At 49.9% G+C, this 22,326-nt stretch overlaps 1 long non-coding RNA gene across 2 annotated transcripts in view; it reads right to left on the reverse strand.

Annotated features, from left to right (window-relative positions):
• LOC122367922 overlaps positions 1 to 13,477 on the reverse strand; it is a 47,445-nt gene extending 33,968 nt beyond the window's left edge. The window contains exons 1-2 of one of the 2 annotated variants that reach the window (XR_006254145.1): positions 13,282 to 13,477; positions 11,231 to 11,360 (exon numbers count right to left, since the gene is read on the reverse strand). This is a non-coding gene — a long non-coding RNA (uncharacterized LOC122367922). The remainder of the gene's footprint in view (positions 1 to 11,230; positions 11,361 to 13,281) is intronic. The other variant, XR_006254146.1, reaches the window with a different exon arrangement.
• Between the last annotated feature and the right edge of the window lie 8,849 nt (positions 13,478 to 22,326).

Consider the following 22,326-nt stretch of genomic DNA (forward strand, 5'->3'; position numbering starts at 1 on the left):
TGTCTGGATAACACATCGTTCGCTATATTGCACACATATGTCCCTGTCCACGGCATCCTCTGGGAATATTTGCCAGGCTCGATGGAGGCACAAAAACCACACTGCCGCCGGCTATGGTGAGACAGATTCAGGCCAAGCATCACAGCCACGCACGCTGGAGGCAAGGCCAGATCTTCTAGCGCGAGGGTCACTAGGCCTGCGCATGTGTATAAGGAGGCGGACTCTTTTGATAGGCAAAGACAATAGCCTCCTTGTCACATGCCTGGAATCGCACCTAAGTCAGAAGGCATTGGATTGTGAATGCTAGGCAGGCGTAAAGGAATTAAACGAAAGGCCACAGTTAAGTTCCTGGGAACCGTCCGGAAATCCAATTAGTGGTGGTTTAATGGACAGTTTGGGAATCATTGGCATTTTGACGGCCGTGATGTAATGAAAATGCTTTATAAACTGCTAGCCAATGAAATGTCGTGGGAGTTCTGAGGTCAGATCAACACACAGTATGCCGTAACTCTGGCCAATGTTATCAGCATGCCAATAATTTCGCAGTAATTGCATAGCCGTCGCCAGTCAGTCGACAAAAATGTTGCCAATGCCAAGCTTATAAAGGGTAGGTATAAGTACCAAGTTATGAGCTGGTAATAAGAATGGGCCAATGGGGAAATGCATAGCTTTTGAAAAGCATCAAAATTTGACTCGCGGACTGGTTATTTTTTAGTTTTGTCTTTAAAGGGAGATTATGACCTTTTTCCACAAAATCTGAGTTAGGACCATTTTCTGACAAAACACAAGTTATAATGTAAATTAAAACCATTTTGCTCAATTCGGTACCTTGCCGCAAATATCTCAACTTGAAGTCACGTTAGCGGGGAGCGCTGAAAATGACCGTTGAATAAGTACTTACATCACTTTTTGGTACTTGCATGTAATTTTGTAAAATGAGCGTATTCATTACATTTGATCTTCATCACATCTAGTTAGTTAATGGTCGTCTATAGTGCCTTCAAAAGATATTCATGGTTTGGGGGTGGTTTATGTCTAAATTTACGCAACTATTTTTCCTGTTCATCATCTGTCGCCATATGCTGCTATTTTAGTAGCAACGACTCAATTTTGAATCGGTCCCGCCGACTGCACAATAAAAGAAGATAGATACAACACTTTTGCGGCATCACTGAAAAACTTATGCAGTACTGTTATCAAAATTCTCATAACACCGTTCGACAAACCTGAAGTCTTTTTGAAATAAATATGCTTGTATTTTTCGCTTCAGGCTCTGAGGCCAAAATAATGAATTTCGTAGTCGCAATCGCAAGATTTGGCTGCGTTTCTGGCGCTTGCCGTTCATTTGTGGCGCAAAATAATGTAAACAGTGTCATTTCTCTAGGCACTATGTACCCTCGAATTAGAATCTAATTATTCTAAACCGAATTAACTCTAATTCAAATTAGAATCCTTACAACCAAGCAACGACAAGGCGATAACATAAACAAAAACCCAAGCGTCGCTGTTTGAAACAAAAGCGCCATATACTGCGACTTTTTTATAGAGAAGGACAACGCATTTCGGTGGGTGTTACAAGTACTGCAAGTACTGCTTCTTTTTTGCAAAAATAAAACCTTTTTCACATACGAAAATGTGCTAGGAAATTTTCATATTTCATAGAAACTTCAGTAGAAATAGTATAGATGTCGAGTAATTTTTATTTAAGAAAAAAGAAAGCTCATTATCTCCCTTTAAATTAAGTCTAAACTTTCTTCATTTTGTCTCCGATCTGGGCTGTGCCTGCGTCACTTTTATTAGCAATCACTTTTATTATTTTATTATATTATTATCCAAATTTATTTCAACAGAGTTCATATCTCTGTCGGTTCCATTCCCAACTGTGCTCAACTTTTGCCATGAGTGCAGCTGGGAGCCAGTTTCTCCCACTTCAGTGAGCCCACGGCGACGCAACTGGGAGTGCAGTTCTCCAAATCCAAGCGCAAAGCGCACCTATCCAGTCTCCGTGAGTTCCAGCCAGCGCAAATAGGAAAGGACTTTTCGTCTCCGTGAGCTCCAGTCAGCGCAAAAGGAAAGTACCGACTTCTCCAGTCCCAGTGAATTTCAATCAGCCCAAATAGGAAAGTACTTCTCCAGCCTCCCCCGATGCGAGCCGACGCAGACAGCTCATAGCCCAGCGCGCAATGACCCACACGGTGAGTTTTAGTCAGTACAGCTAGGAGCGCAACTATCCCGGCACCCAGTCCCGGCGAGTTTCTGAGCCGGCGCAGCAGCGCGCACCTCTCAGCCTCGGTGAGTCTGAGTCGGTTCGGGTCTCGCCACCACCGCGTCAGTCCGGATCGATAGCGCCCGCCGGCCGCCCAGAATGCTCTCCTGGAGCCGCCCGGACTAGCCTGGAACCACGCGGAGCCGTCCGAAGCCGTCCGGAGCGACGCTTGGAGCGCTCTTGGAGGTAACCGCGCAGTTACCTGAAGCCATGCCGAGAAATCCAAAGCTTTGCTTGGAGGCCGAAGCCGGTAAAGTCACCTAGTTACCCGGAACGATCCGGAGTCATACTTAAAGTCACCTTTGGAGGCGACCAGAGGCCCAGGAAGCCTCTTTGAGATTTAGAAAACAGCCTTCTTATCTACTTTCCTTCACCATCATTTCTCCTCTGCTACGATTTCGCATTCGCCGGTACTGGATCTGGCACTACCAGAGTCTGGTACTGTCCTCCCTCGGAACCAGGGCTACCCATGGCCATGGCTCCTCTTGGAGCTTTCCGAAATAGCCTTCCAATTATCCATCTTGCCTTCCTTCGTCACTCACTCACTCTCTCTCTCTCTCTCTCTCTCTCTCTCTCTCTCTCTCTCTCTCTCTCTCTCTCTCTCTCTCTCTCTCTCTCTCTCTCTCTCTCTCTCTCTCTCTCTCTCTCTCTCTCTCTCTCTCTCTCTCTCTCTCTCTCTCTCTCTCTCTCTCTCTCTCTCTCTCTCTCTCTCTCTCTCTCTCTCTCTCTCTCTCTCTCTCTCCTCTCTCTCTCTCTCTCTCTCTCTCTCTCTCTCTCTCTCTCTCTCTCTCTCTCTCTCTCTCTCTCTCTCTCTCTCTCTCTCTCTCTCTCTCTCTCTCTCTCTCTCTCTCTCTCTCTCTCTCTCTCTCTCTCTCTCTCTCTCTCTCTCTCTCTCTCTCTCTCTCTCTCTCTCTCTCTCTCTCTCTCTCTCTCTCTCTCTCTCTCTCTCTCTCTCTCTCTCTCTCTCTCTCTCTCTCTCTCTCTCTCTCTCTCTCTCTCTCTCTCTCTCTCTCTCTCTCTCTCTCTCTCTCTCTCTCTCTCTCTCTCTCTCTCTCTCTCTCTCTCTCTCTCTCTCTCTCTCTCTCTCTCTCTCTCTCTCTCTCTCTCTCTCTCTCTCTCTCTCTCTCTCTCTCTCTCTCTCTCTCTCTCTCTCTCTCTCTCTCTCTCTCTCTCTCTCTCTCTCTCTCTCTCTCTCTCTCTCTCTCTCTCTCTCTCTCTCTCTGGCACCTCGGCAATGTATGTGACAGCACCAGTACAGTGTCTGGTCCTGTCCTCCCTCGGAACGTCCGGCTCGGTCACACATGAGGAGAGGAGCAGACGCCGTTACGCGGTCGCACAAGGCAAGGCCACCACGCCGCTTTGTCTGCATCCAAGCGACATTGTGGTTGTAGAGTTGGGAGTCCTGCTGAAGAAGAAGAACTGCAATCTACGGCTTTGACTGACGGAAGACGTATAGGAGAACCGCAAAAAAAAATATTAAACAGGATATGATGGAAGATAAGCGGATGCATATGAGGCATAAGGCGGAAGTTCGTAGCGTTTACAACGGATCTTGCTACTCAGCAGGGTTGCAAGAAACTTGAAAAGCTAGCAACCGTTGCTGTTACGTTGGTTGAACCGAGCGCCCTTATCCCATGATCGCCTCAGCACGATCCAGCCTAGCTCAAATCGATGGGCGTCCGGTCCCAGCGCTCATCTCAATGAGCTCATCACATGACGTCATCTGCCCTATGTGACGTCACCGTGGTCGTTGGATCCATCAAGGTCACTGACTGGCTACACGCCCCCGCGGTGGGGTCGGGGGTCAAAGGGGAGGACAGGAGGGGAGGGGACAAGGCCTGGGGGCACGTTTTGTGGGCGTGGCTGCATCATGCGCGTGGTAATTATGGGGAGGGACGAGGGAGGGGAGGGCGTGGTCCATTGGGGTGGGGTGTCAGTAGAGGCAGATGGTACGAATGGACACTGATCGCTGATCACCACACAGACACTGACGTGTCGCATGGCATCATCGTTCATTGGCAGCAATGGAACCCAGACACAAGTGATAAGCGACATGATGACGAACAGCAGTGCTGACAAAAAGTCAGTGGGAGGACGGGACAAGTGTGGGACGCAGCTGTTTTCTGCCAAAGGCAGCTCACACAAACAGTCTGGTAGGCGCGACGCATTCTTCTTATGGCCATGGCTGGAGCAAAACCTGACTCCACGCTTTGGATGTGGTCATGATCTCTGAAATGATCATGGAATAATTGGCCGGCAGAAATGTTGAAAGTGACAAAAAAGCTAAAGCTGAGAAACTTCGCATATGCCGCTGAAGCATGACCAGTTGATCAATCCACTTAGAAGCTGATCACCAAGCACATCGCAAAGGTCAAAGCAATTTATGCAATCAGTGAGGCTGACATGGCAATGATAGAAGGTAATAAAATCACAACGCCCATTCACGCAATGGCTCGTAAAAGGCGATGGTAGTTAAAACCTCTCGTCAGGACAGTGACGTCGGGTCAGGCAGGGCTGAACTTCCAGGGAAGTGGACAAAACTTACCCCACTCTTCCCTACCTAAAACAACTGCTTCGAAACAGCACAACTAGAACAGCCACAAGCATTTCAATCGGCGGCGAAGGCGGCGACCGTTTTCTGGGGCACCGGACGAAAGAGAAAACGTCGGCCATTGCGGCGCGGCCTCGCCCTCCATTGAGTCGTGTTCAAAGTCGTGCCAACAGCCAGTCACGCAGATCGGCCCGGCCTGTTCTCTCATGATCTCAGCCTGACCCGGAATGGGCGGCTAACAGCAGGGTAAGCAGTGGAGGTGAACTATGGCAAAAGGAATTTGGAGCGAAGAGCTAAGCATAACTGAATAAGTTTAAGTTAAAATCGAAACCATACTAAAGGGAGGACTAAAATGCCCGTGTTTTCTATGCTAAAACTCACATCACTGGCTTATAAGAAGCTATTCTTTAAGCCATTTTAATATATTTTACACAGATCAAGCAAAAAAGTGTCACTCTCGGATACTTCTCAAGGAGTATCGGTCTCCCAGTTTGACCAGCACATCCTACATTCCTGACACTCACTGTACCCAAGCAGGGGACACTGGCGGGGTAGGACGTGCAGTGTGGGGAGGAAATCGGCACCACACGACTGTTGGGCGCGGCTAACATCTGTGGGAGCACCACGACGCTAGGTCTCTGTCATCCAAGGTCGGGTGCAGAGGTGGTGGGAACCCGGTCTGCGGGACAGATGACAAGGCTGCCGGGGCATGACGGCTGAGAAAACGCTGATGGTGGTGGCTTGGTATTAGGATAGCACGTTGGGGCTACGAAGCTGAGCTTGGGACTTCAGCTGCACACACTTACGGTGCCAAGGGCCAAGTGCCAAAGGCACTTTTAAGCTAAAGTCGAAGCCCCAGTCTGGGCGGCGAATTGAAATGTTGAGGCAGCGAGTTGAGAAACCAAAGCCTTGAAAATCCTGAGTTGAAAGCCTGAGTGTTGACACCTTAACTTGGTAAACAGCTCAGACAATCCCACCCATTTCGGCTCATCCAAGGAAGAAGGCGCTGGGTTTGACGGCCATTTACTCCTGTTCTGTCTCTAAAATCCACGCCAAAAGCCAGCGGCGAAACTAGACAGCGTTTCAGTCGCGTCCGTCTAAATTGCACCAACACCTCTGCATCAACCGGATAAGCGTGAAGGAGTTCCGCGCATCATCAACAACATTATGTTGAAGTGAGTCGTAACAACGCGTTGTCATGAATGATGAGTTGCGTGGTTAGAGGTAACCTTCAAGACTATGTCTGGGTCGACCCCGCCCAGCTGCCTTGCAGCTCCAGGCCACGCCCTGACAAAAAAAAAAAAACACATCGCGGCAGGGACACGCAAGGTGACTTCCTGCTCCCTGAGACTCACGCCCTAACAGCGGGGTGGTTAAAAAGAAAAGGTGTCAGCGTACAGCCATAATAGGTGTCAGTCATACAACGAAACCATCGGATGAGATACCTATCTCGCCTATGAATTGTATGAACTTCGCATGCAACTGCAACGCCTTCGATCAACGAAGCCACTTGTGCCTCAGTATCAGTCTCCTCTCAATGCCTTCTAAACAACACTTCACCGTACCACGCAGCATCTTCAGTAATTGCATCCCAAAATCCGTCTACTGTGTCTCAGTTCGACTGAAGAGTTCTGCCCGCCACTGGGTGTTTGCTGTGTTTGACAACGAGAGCAAAACACAGCGACTGAGAACCCGAGATGAAGAGATAAACAGTCTCGTCATAGCCGTCAGAAGGTGACATATGGCGGGGACAGGGCGAGCCAGCGTATGTGAATTCAATTATGGCACCCGAATCCAGATGATTCAAAAATCATATCTTGTGTTGAAGTTTTTAATGACAAATGTTAGCTTTTTAACTTCAATCTATCATGTAGCGGCTTTCCTGAGATTTGAGCTTAGCTCAAGTTCGACCTCAGGGTCACTGTCATCGCAAACCTCACTCAAAAAAAAAATAAATAAATAAATAAATAAATAAATAAATAAATAAATAAATAAATAAACAATGAAGGCATGTCTATAAGTCATGAGAATGGCAACTAGAATAAGGAAAGGTTATTGTCTGTCTAGGCCACATCACAACGAATGTTTCCAATACACGAATGAAAATCACCAGCCCACTCCGCAAGCCATCTCAGAGTTCCACGTCTCATTACCGTGAAACCTTCTAATGCCACGCCGAAGCTGTAAGCCAGACTACGGCAGCTCAGATACGACCTACACCGAGCTTCCACAGCTCATAGCCAGCACCCTGTTCTTCCTGGTCCCTCCTCCACCCAGCCACGGAGAAGAGAGGTCAACAGTGCCAACCTCGGCGGCACAATGAGAAGACGGGGAGGGCCTGGGTGACGCCACTGGGGACGGGGGAGAGAAGCTCATCAGGATCAAGTGATTACATATCTTCCCGGCTGACAGAGCAGGGGAACGCCCCGCGGTGATTTGGGAACGGAATTGGGACGATCCATCTGGGATGGTTTGGCGTCGCGTGTTACGGAAATGGTGCCCGGAGATGGCATGGGTTTTCATTGAAAACAAAAGAAGTGTTCCACTTTTTATTAAGCTTAATAGGGACAAAGCAAATATCCGCTTGGCGATTAGCATTTTTGACTATGGAGCACATACCTCCGATTATGTAACTTATCCTAAAACTTTCTCGGCTCCGAAACCACTAACAAGTCGGTATGTGGTCGCTCTCCATTCATTGTATTTTTGTTATTTAATTGACTCATCGCCCAACACCACACTTCCACTCGTCAGTTTCACTTTGAACTGTATACCTACCACAAAGTTTCACTTGTAAATAAACGGCCATCTCACATAGCCACAGAAGAGAAACCATCAAACAAAACAGAGCTCAGCCTCGATGATTGTGTCATCAAACGAAGCTCGTTGACCTTGATCTGGAGCGACTTTTGGGGAGTATTCGGTCGTTCGCCTATCGAGCCAGAATCGACATTCTCGACGGGAGTCGGACCATCAGAGGAAACCTCGTCTGGAATGTTGTGCGCCGGCCACTGGGGGAGCCGGTCGTCGCCAACATAACAAGATCATAACAGTAATGAGCGCGGGTCATTACTGTAATGGTGCCAGCTACAGAGGGAATATAGACGCTACAATAGCGGCGGCGTTTGCACTTTACACCAGCTGTGACAACAGAAGGCGAATATTATCATATTAAGCCGGGAAAGATAATGACGAAAGCGACAACAGGGGCATGCCAGCGGCAGCCTACACATTACAGAAAAGTGACGGATATTGCAGTCGCGTTTTCGCGACAGGACAGCTACCAGACAGCTCCTAAACAAAAGGTGAAGGCAAAATGCAAGGCACAACCGAGCTAACCAAGCAAGGGATTGGACGACACAGCCAAAACGAGAGAGCAGCAGTGGAAACAGGAACAGAAGCGGCAGCGGCAGGCGACAGAAGCTGCAAGCGGGCAGTGACTCTAGGCTCGGACGGTGACTCCCACTCTGGCGGTGACTCTGACTCGGGCAGTGACTCTGACTCGGGCAGTGACTCTGACTCGGGCGGTGACTCCGACTCGGGCGATGACTCTGACTCTGGCAGTGACTCTGACTCGAACGGTGACTCTGACGTGACTCCGACTCGGGCGGTGACTCTGACTCAGTCAGCTGTGCCCGCTGACTGCCCATCTGGGTCAGTGGGCGGCAGCGAGCGGCGCGGCAGCAGTTGGTGGTCGTGGGCGGCGAGCGGGCACGACAGGAAACAGACAGGCACGGTGGGGCGAGCAGTGAGCACGGTAGGCACGGTAGGCATGGCGGTTGTGATGACCACAATAGGCAGGGACGGCAGGCACGGATGGCAGTAGTTAGGCAGAAGGCAGGCACGGTGGGCACAGCAGGCAACAGGCAGCATGACGGGAAACAGGCACGGTGGGCAGCGCAGGCATGGCGGGAACGGTATAGGCACGATGGGTGCAAAAGGTATGCCGGGCAGGGCAGGCACAGCAGGCTGACTGGGATGGCATAGAAGGCAAACACGGCGGGCAATAGGCAGGCAGAAGGCAGGCAGGATGAGCACAGCACGCAGCCAGGTAGGCACGACGGTATGGTTTGAGGGATCAACCGTCGGACCAGGACCGGACCAAGAATGGCTATTCCAGACCACCGGAAACTCAGCAGGAACCAGAGGCCCCAAAGAATCGATGGCTAAAAAAGTCTGGGATGGCATGGAACGTCACGAGATGTCACGGATTGGCACTAGCCGCACGAACCGTCTCAGCCTGTCACGGATCTGCCAAAGAGCTCTCCAAAGCCGTCACGGAGCCCTCACGAGCTGTCACGAGCTGTCACGGACACGTCACGGGTTGATCACGAGTTCCCACGGCGGCCAGTGACCAGGCGGGTGTCTGTAACCAGCGCGATGACGTGTGAAGCTCGGTCAGTGGCGATAGTTCGATCCGTGAGATTTCTGGGACAGTCCCACAGTGAAGACAGAAACCACTGGGCGTGAACGTGATCGCATATAGAACAGCAGACGAAATGAGAAGGGGTGGATTGAACAGAACGAACAGAATCACTTTTCTGCTGGAATGCAAGCTCTGGATCAAAGTTGCAGAAGTATGTGTCGAGTGATTTGAATATCTAACTTTGAAGATAGTATTGAAGGGGATGAGCCCCTGAAACAAAAACGCATCGACGTCACATGCAAAACTCCTCGTCTAAATATCCGGTCTACCCTTCCACACCAAACCTGGAGCACAAGAAACTCATGCACGCGCTTCTGAAGTCCGTCTCGTGCGCCCAGCCCGTCAGATCCGCCGCCCAGACGAGTGCAAATCAGCCGCACCCACTCAACAAGCTCCCACGTCCACAGAAGCAAACTTAATTTCACCCAATCAGGGCCCGGTCTCAGCTCCTCCAATCAGCAGCCAGACGTCGTCAAAGACGCGGTGCAGTCTGCAGTTTGAAACGAGCATCAGCGGCAGACGCCAAACCGGTAAATCGGGCGGGCAATGATCTCAGCTGCAGCCAGCGGAGACTTCGAGCAAGCGTCGGTAGGTAATGCCAAACTGCAACAGCTCGCAGTTCAACATGTCCAGTGCAGGTTTGTGCACCTGTTGTTACCATAGTCTATCAGGACATGCACGCCTACGAACGACTTTCCGAGGTTGAGTAACCTTTAGACAGAACGCACCGAATTGCTTTGACGGCCGAAATGCGATCGCGCGTCTGCGAGGCTTGTGCATTTGCACATTTGCAAACTGCACGCAGACAGTTGGCATTTCCTGCATACAGTTTGGGTACGCTTGCATCGCAAACATTCTGCACCTCCCGTTCGGGTGTGTCGGGGAAAAAGAGGTGAAACTTCCCGCAAATTGAGTCCCAAAGTCGCACGCTGAAGTAGGCCATGGGTAGCTCAGAGTGATTCAGCATTGGTCGCGGAAAGACCGCACCTGGTCAACTAAGCGCTGCTTGCAATGCCAAAGAGCGGTGCGAGTAAAGATGTAGCATGGGGTCAGAACCCCAGTCCCCAACCTCAGACCATTGCACCTCAGCCCCAGGATGTTGATTAAGTTTGCATCTCCTATCCCGGTGTCAGTGATGCAGCAGGTCGTGCCAGGCGGATCAGCGTGAAGTAGAGAGGAGGGATGAAGGGAGTGTGGGATGTGTAGAGGGATGAGCAGGGAGAAGGGGTGGGGGTCACTGCAGGCGGCACAGTTCTAGCTGACCAGTGGAGCGAACTGACCCGTGGAGCCGTGTGACCCACGCCAGCGGACTTCGGTGACCGGCTAGTGCGGGGTGGCGAAGGCGTGCGAGGTGGAAGGGTGCGGCTAACAGGAGGTCAAGGCTTTGAGGTTAAGACCCCGGAGAACAGAGTTGGGGAGAAGGAGTCAAGGAGGAGAACGGAGTCACACATGAGTTAACGGTCATGCGGGGTTTTATCCGGCACATGCCAGTAAATATACCCAACAAACACCCAGGATCGGCACAGCTGCAATCAAGCAACCCAACACCACAGGGACGACCACACTGTCTCAGAAAGTCACGGCACCCCACGCATGACACACCCTCAGCAGTGAGTCAGTGCGGAGGCCGCGTTGGGCCGGATATGACAGCAGTTGTTGGAAAACACAAGACGGCCGCTTGACATACAGCACATCAAGGACAAACTATTTCAATTTACCAATATGTTCAAAAAGAATGTACCCAAATGTGGAAGTGATTCATATGAGTACGAGACACAAGTGGAGACCAAACGACAGATGGTACGGAGAGTCAAACTCATCAGTCACATGTGACTGACAACTCATAAGACTGCAAGGGGCCAGAGAAAGCTAGGACCCACCGGCTCTGACTCAACATCCGTGCCCGTCTATGTAGAGTCAGAGTTAGGGCAGCGAATCAGAACCAAGGCACAGACTGAGAGTCGAAGCAGAAACGTTCGGTCCTTACCTGGCATCGGTTTCCAGAATGTCCCTGTTCTGATCGGCCCGCAGGCCTCCAATCGTAATCAAACACCACTGTACGTCACTTTAGGTCACCGGTGCCCGTTAAGGGTCACCTCAGGTCATAGGTGCCTGCTCTAGGTCACGGGGCATTCCACGTCAAATCAAACACCGAAATCCGTCATCCCCTTCGATTTTTCTGAAAATTTGTAGGCAGACTGGGCATGGTTCAAAACTGAGTTACGTATAATATTTTCGAAATTTGATAAAGTATCGCTGAGATATAGGTCATCGAATATAGCCAAAAATGCCACACATCAATTTTTTAAATGTCTATAACTCTGGATCCTTTTCTGGTATCAAAATGATATTAACAGGGTCTTGTAGGCAATTGATAAGGCTTTGATTCTTAATTATAAAATTAAATTGAAGTGACCTTGAAATGCATTTGACCTTGAATTAAAACAGAAAAATTTAAACAGCAAAAAACACGTCAACTTCGATTCGGGTAATTTTTACATATTATGTCCGTCACAATGTTCCTAACCATCTGTGACAAAAATTGGAGTGGGCCATTCATAACTCTCGCGGCAAACGCCGTTTTCATGCATCAACATCACGCAACCGCGCGTGACCTTGAAAGACAGAGTCAAGACATGCTTGCTTGTGTACACTTTCTGAAATGAATGATTGCTGATTAGTGATATCCCAAACTCTTCGAGAATGGAAACACATAGTCATCGTAGTCAAGCATTCAAGTTCCATAGTAAAAGTGTCTTAGGCAAACGGTATTTTGCGGTGAATTTTGAGCCGTGTGGAATTGCAACATGAAGCCAAAAATTCAACGAAAACATTATCACGCAACGATATCTTCACGTCTTTTTATCTTCACTATACGAAAGAATATACATTTTTGAGTATGTATGGGGAATTTCTAGTTAATCCAATAATAAATATGCCAGTTAGAGACCTGCTAAGAGTAACATGTCGCCGGCTGAGGCGGGATCGGCCGACGCGGGAAACGCAGCAATCACAATTTTGTGTTTACACGTTCATATTTCAATTGTTTACCAACCGATTTTCAAAATTCTTACACCATAAGATTGCCTGTACATTTCTTAGTCTTCTCACAAAATTTGACGCGAATTGAACGTAATCAGCGGTAAGGAGCGCGATGTAAAGACGGAACCGTTCCGTTCCGTCCCGGCACAGTCTACAATTCAGGCGGCGGCTAGCGGTCGGCGCCGGCTGCCGAGTCGCCGCGTCGCCGCGGCGACAGGATGTTTCACTTTACACCGCTATTACTAGAACAGTTGTGAACCGATTTTCTTCTTGCTTGCACGATGAGATGTGCACTTCAATTTTGGACAGGTAGCTATAATTAATTTCGCATTAATACTATGAGATATTGGCGAAAAACAGGAGGGGTGGGGCGAAATTCACTCTTCCCCCTCCACTGCGCGTGCTAACATACGTTTGCATATGTGCCATTTTCTTCAAAACTTATGAATGGCCCACTCTAATTTTTTCACAGGTTGTTAAGAATATGGTAGGCAATAAAATATATGAAAATTAGCCAGATCGAAGGTGACGTGTTTTTTGCTATTTCAATTTTTGTGCTTAAGAACAGAGTTAAGCAAACTTCAAGGTCATATATTTAAGTAGATACAATTCTAAACAAATGCTTAAGAAATTACCTAAACAGTAAGGTTTATTTCATTCAAATCAACCAAGTACAACCAAAGTTATGGTCGTTCAAAAATATAAAGATGCAACATTTTGTAAAAATTCGATGCCCTATATTTAGAAGACCTGTGGTCAAAATGTGCAAAAAACATCAATGTAATGTTTGGGGCGACACAGGAACTCGCTCACAAATTTATAATGAAATCGCTGATGGTAAGGTGCAAAACAGCCGATTTTTGTTCGATTTGACGTGGAATGCCCCTCACTTTAGGTCACGGGCACCCGTTTTGGGACGCTTCACGTCACGAATATCCACTGTAGGTCACCTCAAGTCACCAGCACTATAGGTCACTTCGGGTCACCATCACTGACCGGTCACAGGTCACCCGATGACGTCACTCGCGCTACCGTCAGCCGGTGACGTCAGCTCCCATCACCGCCCGGCCGGCGGGTGCGTCCCGTCCCGTCCGTCCCACACACCCACACGGGCCACGGAGCGCTGCCGGCAGCGCCGCGTGCAGCCCTCCTCTGGCTCTGAGCCGCACTGGCCGGCTCCGCGCCGTCACCGCCGCCGCCGCGCCGCCAGTGCCGCCCGCCCGCCCTGGTGACGTCACCGAGCGCCGTCCGCCGTGGCGGGCCGGGGTCACACAGGCTGCTGGGGACCGTTAGCCGGGCTGCGGCCGGCACCAGCGGCGCGTGCCGTCCCGACTGACCGACCGGAGAGGAGCAGGAGTGTCGGCGGCGACGGAGACGACGGGTTAGACTCGTCGCCCGCGACGGTGGACCCAGCGGAAGGTATTGATCTGGGGAAGGTCGCCGGCGGTGGAAAGTGACACCGAGAGGCTGTGTGGAGCACCAAACCCAGTGGAATTAACACCACAATGACACCTGTCAGCTGGTGACACACGCGGGTCAGCTTAATTACACCACCGATGCACCTGCTCGAGAGGTCACACTAACCCCCGCGGCGCCTGCGCCGACGGTCACCGCTCGCAGCGCCGCCCTGCGGTCAGAGGCCGAACTAGCGACGTAAACCAGGCCGGATCGCCGAGAGTCGGGCTACACCAAAGGCGGGAAGTTTGCGATTAGCCTGGTACTGGCTGACTCCGGTTTCCGCAGAGGTTTGGAATTTGTTTCCGTTCCGCTCTCTGGCTGTTATGCTCGCCTGCATGGCTGAGAATGGGGCTGCGATTGGAATCGGCTGAATGTTTCCGCTGAGGTGATTAGAGGTGCTGACTCCGGCCTCGGCCCTTACAGGGGCGATTTTGAGTCGGCACAGCAGGTTAAAGGTTAGGTTCAGGGACAGGGCCACTACTGCTTAAGTTCTCTGGCCCTACCCTAGTACGCTGCAGACATATCCCAAACAAGCATCATCAGCTAAGCTGTTTCCGGTAAAAGTTAAAACTACATGAAGTAAATTGACTCTAATGTTGATGAGCTTTTTAGTTTTTATTGATGTCATCCGACAACATTCTGACATCTTCATTTCGTGTAGTCAGAAAGTGTTATGTAAGCCTTCCTTCATGGCTTCTACCGGGGAAAATCAATACAATCAATCGCTAAACGGACGTCTAGACGGCCAAATGCTTGAAACCTTCTAGCGGCATCGTCGTATCGGTAAAACGTTCCTGAGACCGGTCAGTTTTGAGTTTCAATAGGAATCTCCAAAGGACTGCATCAGTGCCCAATATCCCCCCTCCCCCCCCCCCCCGTCGCTTTCGCCAAGCCCAACAACATTCGGCAGAGCCCAGCCTGAAGGCGAAGCCGCAGCAATGCTAGGGGACCGACGCGACGACCGCACAACACCGCCCAGACTGACGTCAATCGTTCGACCAGCGCCGCTGATTGGTCCGCAGATTGCGGAGCCCGTGATTGATTGGCTACTGAGGTCTGGTGACGTCACACTTATTGGTGACGTCAAATGTCGTTCGATGGAAATCTCATTCAGCGTTGGCCTAGCGGGGAAGGCAAATTGAGCGATTAATTTCTGGTCATTTTAATCGGAGGCATTTGATGCATACGAGCTAAAAATAATCACAACTATGAAGGAAACAATCTCGTTACGGTTGAACGGGCCGACGTTGAACAAACAGTGACGTGGGTGTTTATTTTTACCCGTCCATTACCGCATGGTGTATCGGAGTCATTTATTATTGACGGGAAACACGCTGATGCCGCTCAGACATTCGGCAATCGAGCACAGGTGTGCCCCCTCCCCCTTCCGCACGGCTCCAGCGGCGTTCTCATTATCAGGCAAGCCACCATCGTTCATCAGGCTCAAGCATAGGGGAATGACAGAGCAGGGCCGAATCTCAACACAGGTGAGCACTGAACAAGCAATCTCGAGTCCTTCAACGTTAGCTCAGGTGCCTGTCCGTTCAGTCTGTGAACTAAAGGAAGTTTGTTAAACGTGACGCGTGACCATGACCCCATGACACGGCACCAAGGCTGCCACACAGTAGATTAACCGTCATTGGTGACAGCTATTTCACTCCATTGCCCGATTAGTAATTATGTAACTGGTGGAGGCGAGGCAGACGGCGAGTATTCGTGCATGATTTAGGCTAGCAATCGACCTTATTATAAAAGAAAGTGCGTTGTGAATCTTTCAGGTATTTGTCTCGCAGGACGGCAGTCGACACGTCATAAGCCGAGCCGATGGGGAAAGACTCGGACAACATTTGTAATTGAATGGTGTTTATGGTATTTGTTTATCATGAGGTTTATCGGCTAGTCAACTGATCCTAACGAACGAGCCTAACTAATGGACGCTTCGCACGATACCAGCTCTCGATGGTGCACAAACTGATCGAGTACAATGCTGATCGAGCTACGAATGTACAAAAACCACGGTTCAGATCATACGATCAGCGGAGCATACGCACATTTCATATCTGCTCTTTTAAATATCACAGGAAATCGGTTAAATCTTTCGCAATGCGCTCCACGGCAAAGTTCACTCTGTCCGTGACATTTATCCAATGAATTGGCGCTCCGCTGTGAGTGTGACGCATATTGCAGACGAATGACCTCAATTTCCCTGCTGCGTGGGCCGTCATCCGCATAGGCAGAATTGGACCGAAAGCGGAGACGATTTATTGGCCCATAGATGGCAGCACGGACTGTTCGACCCAAACCGTAAATGATTTTATATTCCATAACGAATAAAGTACGAGACAAAAATGTGCGATGTAACGCGGAGGAGTAGGATGTAAAATGTCTACTCGCATTTTATGGATGAAATGCGAGCCAATTCAGAGCGACGCATCCTGCGGCGCCTGCTTTTGCCAAAAACAATTTCCCTAATACCGCAGCACAAAACGAATTCCATCCCGAAGCGGAGCGCCTCTTTCTGACAACTCCACGCAAACATAAACAATGTTTTATACTGCGAATGGTGAGCCAAGGCCGCGTTATGTGTAACGCACAGCACCAAACACCCTGACGTATCTGGCAACACTTCCCAGAATTTTCCACCAACATCCACTAATTCTCGGTACGGCGTGCTCCAATTCGGCCCGACGTCGCCATGTCAAAGGCACTATTCTCTTCAATTGTGCTCTATTGATTATCCTTCAGCGGCCAGCACGGGCCACGGCCTGCCGGACGGTCGAGGCGCCACTCATTTGAAGGCATTCATGCCGGCCAACCCACCGAGACGCGGCGCACGGGCGCTGAGGCGCTATTCAGGGGAATTAGGACGTGTTTCGTACGCGGAAGGTGCCTACAAGTGGACCCACGAGACGGTACACATACATACCAGGATGCACTAACGCTGTCAAAGGTTACGGCAACGGTGGCATGATCAATAAAAGTAAAAAATGTTAAGACAAGGAGGTAGAAGCTAGGACAGGAACGAGAAAGGCGAGAAGTTCTTGAAAATATTATCTTTTGGTGTTTATTCCTGGCATAAAATAAGTGCAACAGCACATATAAAAAAAAATGTTTATTTATTGCACCAATAACTGTCAGATATTTTTCCATGCCTCATGGGCAGTGACTCTGGAAAAGTTGAAAGTCGGAGCAAACATGATAAGTGACATGGACAAAATTCTCGCTATCGTCGATCGCCTGCATCGAACGACTCCATCCTTGATTAGAAAGTCTGTCGGTATGTCTGGTGCTGCCGCCAGCTGACGGTAGGGCCATCTAATATTCAGCAGGGCGTCCTAACTGCGCTCCGTCCCGACCGGCCGACCGGCGACCCGCCGTACCGGTCCCGACTCAGGGGTCAGCTCGGAAAGGCCATGGAGGTACCGGACACGGAGGTCTTACAACGGCGGAGACATGGGGGTACACGGCAGAGGTACAACTTAATCGGGAGTGCCCCGGATCGTAGATCAAAATGGGGTCAGCAGTTTTATTAGTTTCGGACGCCACGGGATCACAGATCCCGCTCCGGCTCAAATATATGTAAATTCCCCCAGGAAAAGGGCATTAAGTACACAGTCCATAGTAGCCTTTATACGGTTTCAAACTAAAGTTCGTCAGGATATGTGAGCTACACAAACACCCAAAAGCTATTTACAAAGCTGTTGTATTCTCTGTTTTCAACGTCAGAGAGTATGGTGTCGTTTCAAGCTACTGACAACAAAAACGCTGCGTTTTCGCTGTGAGATTCCCGCCACCTCTCCGCCTCACCTAACCAGTCAGGGCCGGTCGGACACGCTCTTCACCAGTGTTTGACGACTGGGGAGTGCCACAGTACCCACAGCTCGGTGTCAAGGTCTCAGCCATTCCGCCCGTCACCCAGCCGGTCCCGAGAGCCGGGTTTACTGTATAGCAGTGATTTTCTCACGGTCACCGGCTAGTCCCAGCTAACACAATCACTTTCGCTAGGTAAGGGTTGGGTTGTGGCATTTTACAAATAATTAAATATCATCGGCAAAGACGTAGAGGGTGTTGTCAGGTTTTGTTTCACAAGCTTACTGCTCGCGTAGCTTTGTTAGTTCAGTGAAGCACGGGGCCTGCTTTATTTCATCTAAACTATTTCGAAATCACGCTCGTAGTAGTAATTATTCATCGAGATGGTCGAAACATAAAAGTTCCTGGAGTGATGGAACAAACTTTCTTCGGTGAAAGTGACGAGTTTCCCACAGACAGGACAGGCACCGGGATGCATTGCTCATCGAACGTATGAGAGAAAATGTGTTTCCCGTCCTAAAGAAGATTCATCAATTGCTCGATAAATGATTCTGCAAAAACTGTCCAGTGCCAAAAAAAGAAGTCCGTGACACTGACCGAGCCAAAAATACGTTGACAATCATGTTTGGCCGTTTAAAAAAGGCAACAGTTCAAATAACTCACTCCAGTGGTGAGCAAAAAAAGTAATAATTAAATATCATTTCTATTATATGCATTGATCCACTACATGAAAATGCAGTTAAGCATTTTCGGTAAACTGAAAATGCCAATCAAATTCCCAAATTCCCTGCATTTTTGCCAAACACGGGACTAAAACGTATTATCTTCTAATGATTCATAGCCCTCACATAATCTGTTATCTGTCTCCAAACATCCTGATCCGTTTATGAATCCCACCTCCCCCATCGTAATCCATGCGCTCGGTACTCACCGCTGCAGGGTCTGGATGAGACTGCCGCGCCGCTGGCCGCCCGAATACAGCATCGTCTGCAGCACCATCGCGCGCCTGCGCCGTAACCTGACGCAGGTCAGCCGGTCACGTGACCGCGGCGAGCGCCAATCAGTCGCCGGGCTGTGCGGTCAGACTGCGCCGGCTGCGGCGATCAGTCTTCACCTGATCCTGTTTATATTGTTCTCTAACGACGAATGTTTACCACTGCACGTACTTCAACCGTGAAAGAGTCAGTGACTCCCACGGAACGAATCACTCCATGTCCGTGATTCGTGACTCTGTGTCCTTATACACCACTTTCTCAAAGTTTGTAATCACGTCAATTCGTATCCACCAGTAACGAAGTGTCACAAGTTTGTGATCCCACAATCACCTTCTCTTCGCCTTCTCCTCTCGTCTCCTCCTCAACCAGTCCCCAGCCGGCGACCCCCACACTACTGCCCCTGACACTGACCGCTACCGACTCCACCTGCAAACTGCCCTCGGGGCCGACCCACTCGGTCCGCGGCCGCACCTGTGTGTATGTGTGTGCGGGGGTCGATCACGGTCCCCTGGACACCGGCGACGGTCGATCAACGTCGACCCCACGACATTGGCAAGGACGCCGGGCACCACAACAGAGTTTGTGTGTCGGTGTGCACGCGTATGTGCGTGAGTGCGTGAGTGCGTTTGTTTGGCCTTGAAGGCACGCAGGTCGTATCCACGGTATTATTACGCCAGGTTCGATGATCAAGTCCGGAGTATGCTTGACAGTAGGCACACTTGTAACGATGACAGCTGTACCGACTGACGGTGGCTTACTGGTGACTCATCGGCTTTTCAGACTGTCACACAGGCACAGGCTTGCACAGGTGTTTTCGTGCACTTGATTCAGCACGATAGTCCTTCAATGACAGTCTTCGGCCTTAACAAGTTGTTACACTTGCATCCAGCAACCGTCCTAATCACAAATTATCTCAGTTCAGGCTGAGTGTAACTAAATTGTTGAGTTCACCACAACACTCATAAATCAACTCAACACTTGCGCTCACGTGATCACCGCACTCTCCAAATATCAAAATATCCTCGTCGAATGTCCCCACACAGCACTCACTCTCGTAGCGCCCGTCAGCGGGTCTCCGATCCTCTCTCGACGCCGTCCACCTCTGGTACTGACGTTTCACCAACTACCGACCCGGGCACCGCCGATATCCCTCTATGACGTCACAGATCTGTGACAGTCGCCCGTGACGGTAAATGTCACCGGCCGTCACCCGGCCGTCACAGCGCCACTGGCGTCACTGACAGCTGACGTTACCGGGTCAGACGCACGTCAGGTGCGTCAGGTGACGGCAGATGAAAGAGAGACGTCCTTGACGGTTATCACAGATAATTGGACGGGTTAGATATATGCCTTGGAATGAGATGCTCTGGTCTCTCCAGAGTCGTTGTCATTAGCTTTAACTGAACAGATCCCGAGGTAGATTCAGTGGCAGGAACAGGCACATTCACAATATCACTTAGGTACGCTGCCGTCCTTGTCTTCTTACCAAGTTGACCGGAACCTGAAGCACGGCCCAGCACTCTGTAGCTGGTACTCCTGATCTTCAACGTTTCAATCTTCACACTGATCAATCTCCCGCAGCTCTACTCCACTGTCCACTCCTGTCGGAATGTTCTCACTTCTCATTGACCAAGCAACTTGAACTCCCCTAAACTCCACTGACCGGCGCTCTCCTACCCTCCACTCCCGAGCACTTTTCGCCGTCCACCCGGCACGATCTCAAAACCGCACAGATCACTAGCACCCAATCCAGCAGAACGAACTCAGAGAGATGTTACTCACAAGACGTCCCAATCCACACTGGGTCAGGCCACCACTCTGTCCACACTCTCTTGGGCGGCGAGCCCAAGACAGTGCCGGCGGCTGGACGCGAGGTCACTGAGACCAACCAAACCCAGCGCGCTCCAGCCCGCCAGTGACGGCGCGGCTCTGGCCTGGTGCGGGTCTGTGCCTCCCGCTGCCCGCCCGCTGCCGCGGCTGCCTGCCTTTCACTATACGGGGTCAGTGCTACAGCGCTGGGCTGTCAGATAGGCCGGCAGACGGGCCAGCAGAGGCCAACCGAGTAGCGGGCGGGGTAGGCCTTGGGCCGAATGGTCAGGTGGTGGTGACCTCAGTTGGGGGGGTGGCTGGGTTGGTTGGGTGGTCAGGGTGGGCAGTGGGTACTCACATTGGCTAGCTGGATGGTTGTTGAGGAGGCTGTCCGACGTGGGAGGCTGCTCGGAGTCAGGAGACATGGCAGAGACTCGAAGGACACATGAGACTGGATTCGGCGCAAAGTAGTGACTCGCTGCGTGCAGGAGACGACAGATGTGATTCTCCCTGCAAGAGAAGGAAGACGAGAGGGAAGATATTTATGATATCAGTAGGCGGAACTATGGTCAAGCGTACCCATTTTCGGGAACGCATTTTCGTTCCCATGTTTGGGAACGATAAACCCAAATATGGGAACGCCATGTAGGCATTATTTAAAACAAGAAAAAGAACCGTTAAATGACGTCCAAAAAATATAAAACGATCGTGAACCGCCTGATATTTGTCTCAATATTGTTGGGAAAGAGTTTGATATTGTAAGGCCCATCGTAGTTTCAAATCGTTCCCCTATTTCTAAAGCAGTCCATCATCCGGGCCGCGAGCCCAAATTTGGGAACGCTCTCGTACACTGGCGCTGCAAGCGTTCCTTATTATGGGAACGGCGTACCCAAAATTGGGAACGATTTCACCCACGCCTTTCAGGGGCTCTTTTCATTAACAAGCATCACGTCCAACGCCGCAAATTATTGTTAACGCAACAATCATCAGATGACCTTTACGGCAAGACCGTCGCATGTTTCGCCCGGTCTTCTGCGCTTTTATTCCCGTCGATCTCGCAGCGGGCACGCCCCCCCCCCCCCCCCTCTGCAGGATTACGTAATTCACAACGCTCAGCGATGTTCAACATGGTCTTCCATACCTATATCCACCGTCCGCGCCGAGGGTGGAGACATGTCAAGCACCTGTCTGTTTATCACCGATAGTTGACGAGCACAAGGAAGTATCCAAAAATGGGAACGCTGAATATGTTACACCCTCAAAACACCTAGTCCCAATGAAAATCTAGTTTTTTCCTTTCTTGATGAGTGTAAGTGGCAAAAGGCCTGGTAGGATGGGCACGAGGAATGATCGAAATCAGCATAAAAATTATAAATAAGCCACACAGAGCGACCTATGTAAGAGAAATTCCCCCAAAACGATCACGCTTAGAAACACGGAAGACAAAAATCACGCTCATGACGCTCCTTATAAAACAACTCTAAACAGCTAGCATCGAAATAAAATATGTCTTTCCGGGATGATAAAATACAGCTGAATAATTTTAAACCACTGAAACTGAGTTTACAACAGTATGTAGTTCGGTAAAATCACTGACGTTCCATGCGGTCGTGCGCCCCGACACCAAATGTCAACAATATTACCCCGGGACTGTCCGCATGTTCGCTTGCATATGTCAGCATCTGAAGTCGCTAGTATGAAACTTCATAACCAGGCGAAAATTATTATACTTGACCTCAAAATGTAAAAACGCTTCATTTTCCTTAAAATTGCAAGTTAAATGTAGTATAACCCATGTTTTCACCATTCCGTCATTTCAAAAAATCATTAAAAATATCATTCGACGGTCAATTTCCTTGTTCAACGGTCATATTAAAGATAATTTCATAGAGACTTAGTAGATACTTAAATTAGCGTGCACTTTTTTGAGACGTGATGCACTAATGAGTTTTAGTGGGCGAACGGCCGA

This window comes from Amphibalanus amphitrite, unplaced genomic scaffold (assembly GCF_019059575.1).
Source record: "Amphibalanus amphitrite isolate SeventyFive unplaced genomic scaffold, NRLGWU_Aamphi_draft 000908F_arrow, whole genome shotgun sequence".
NCBI lineage: Eukaryota > Metazoa > Arthropoda > Thecostraca > Balanomorpha > Balanidae > Amphibalanus > Amphibalanus amphitrite.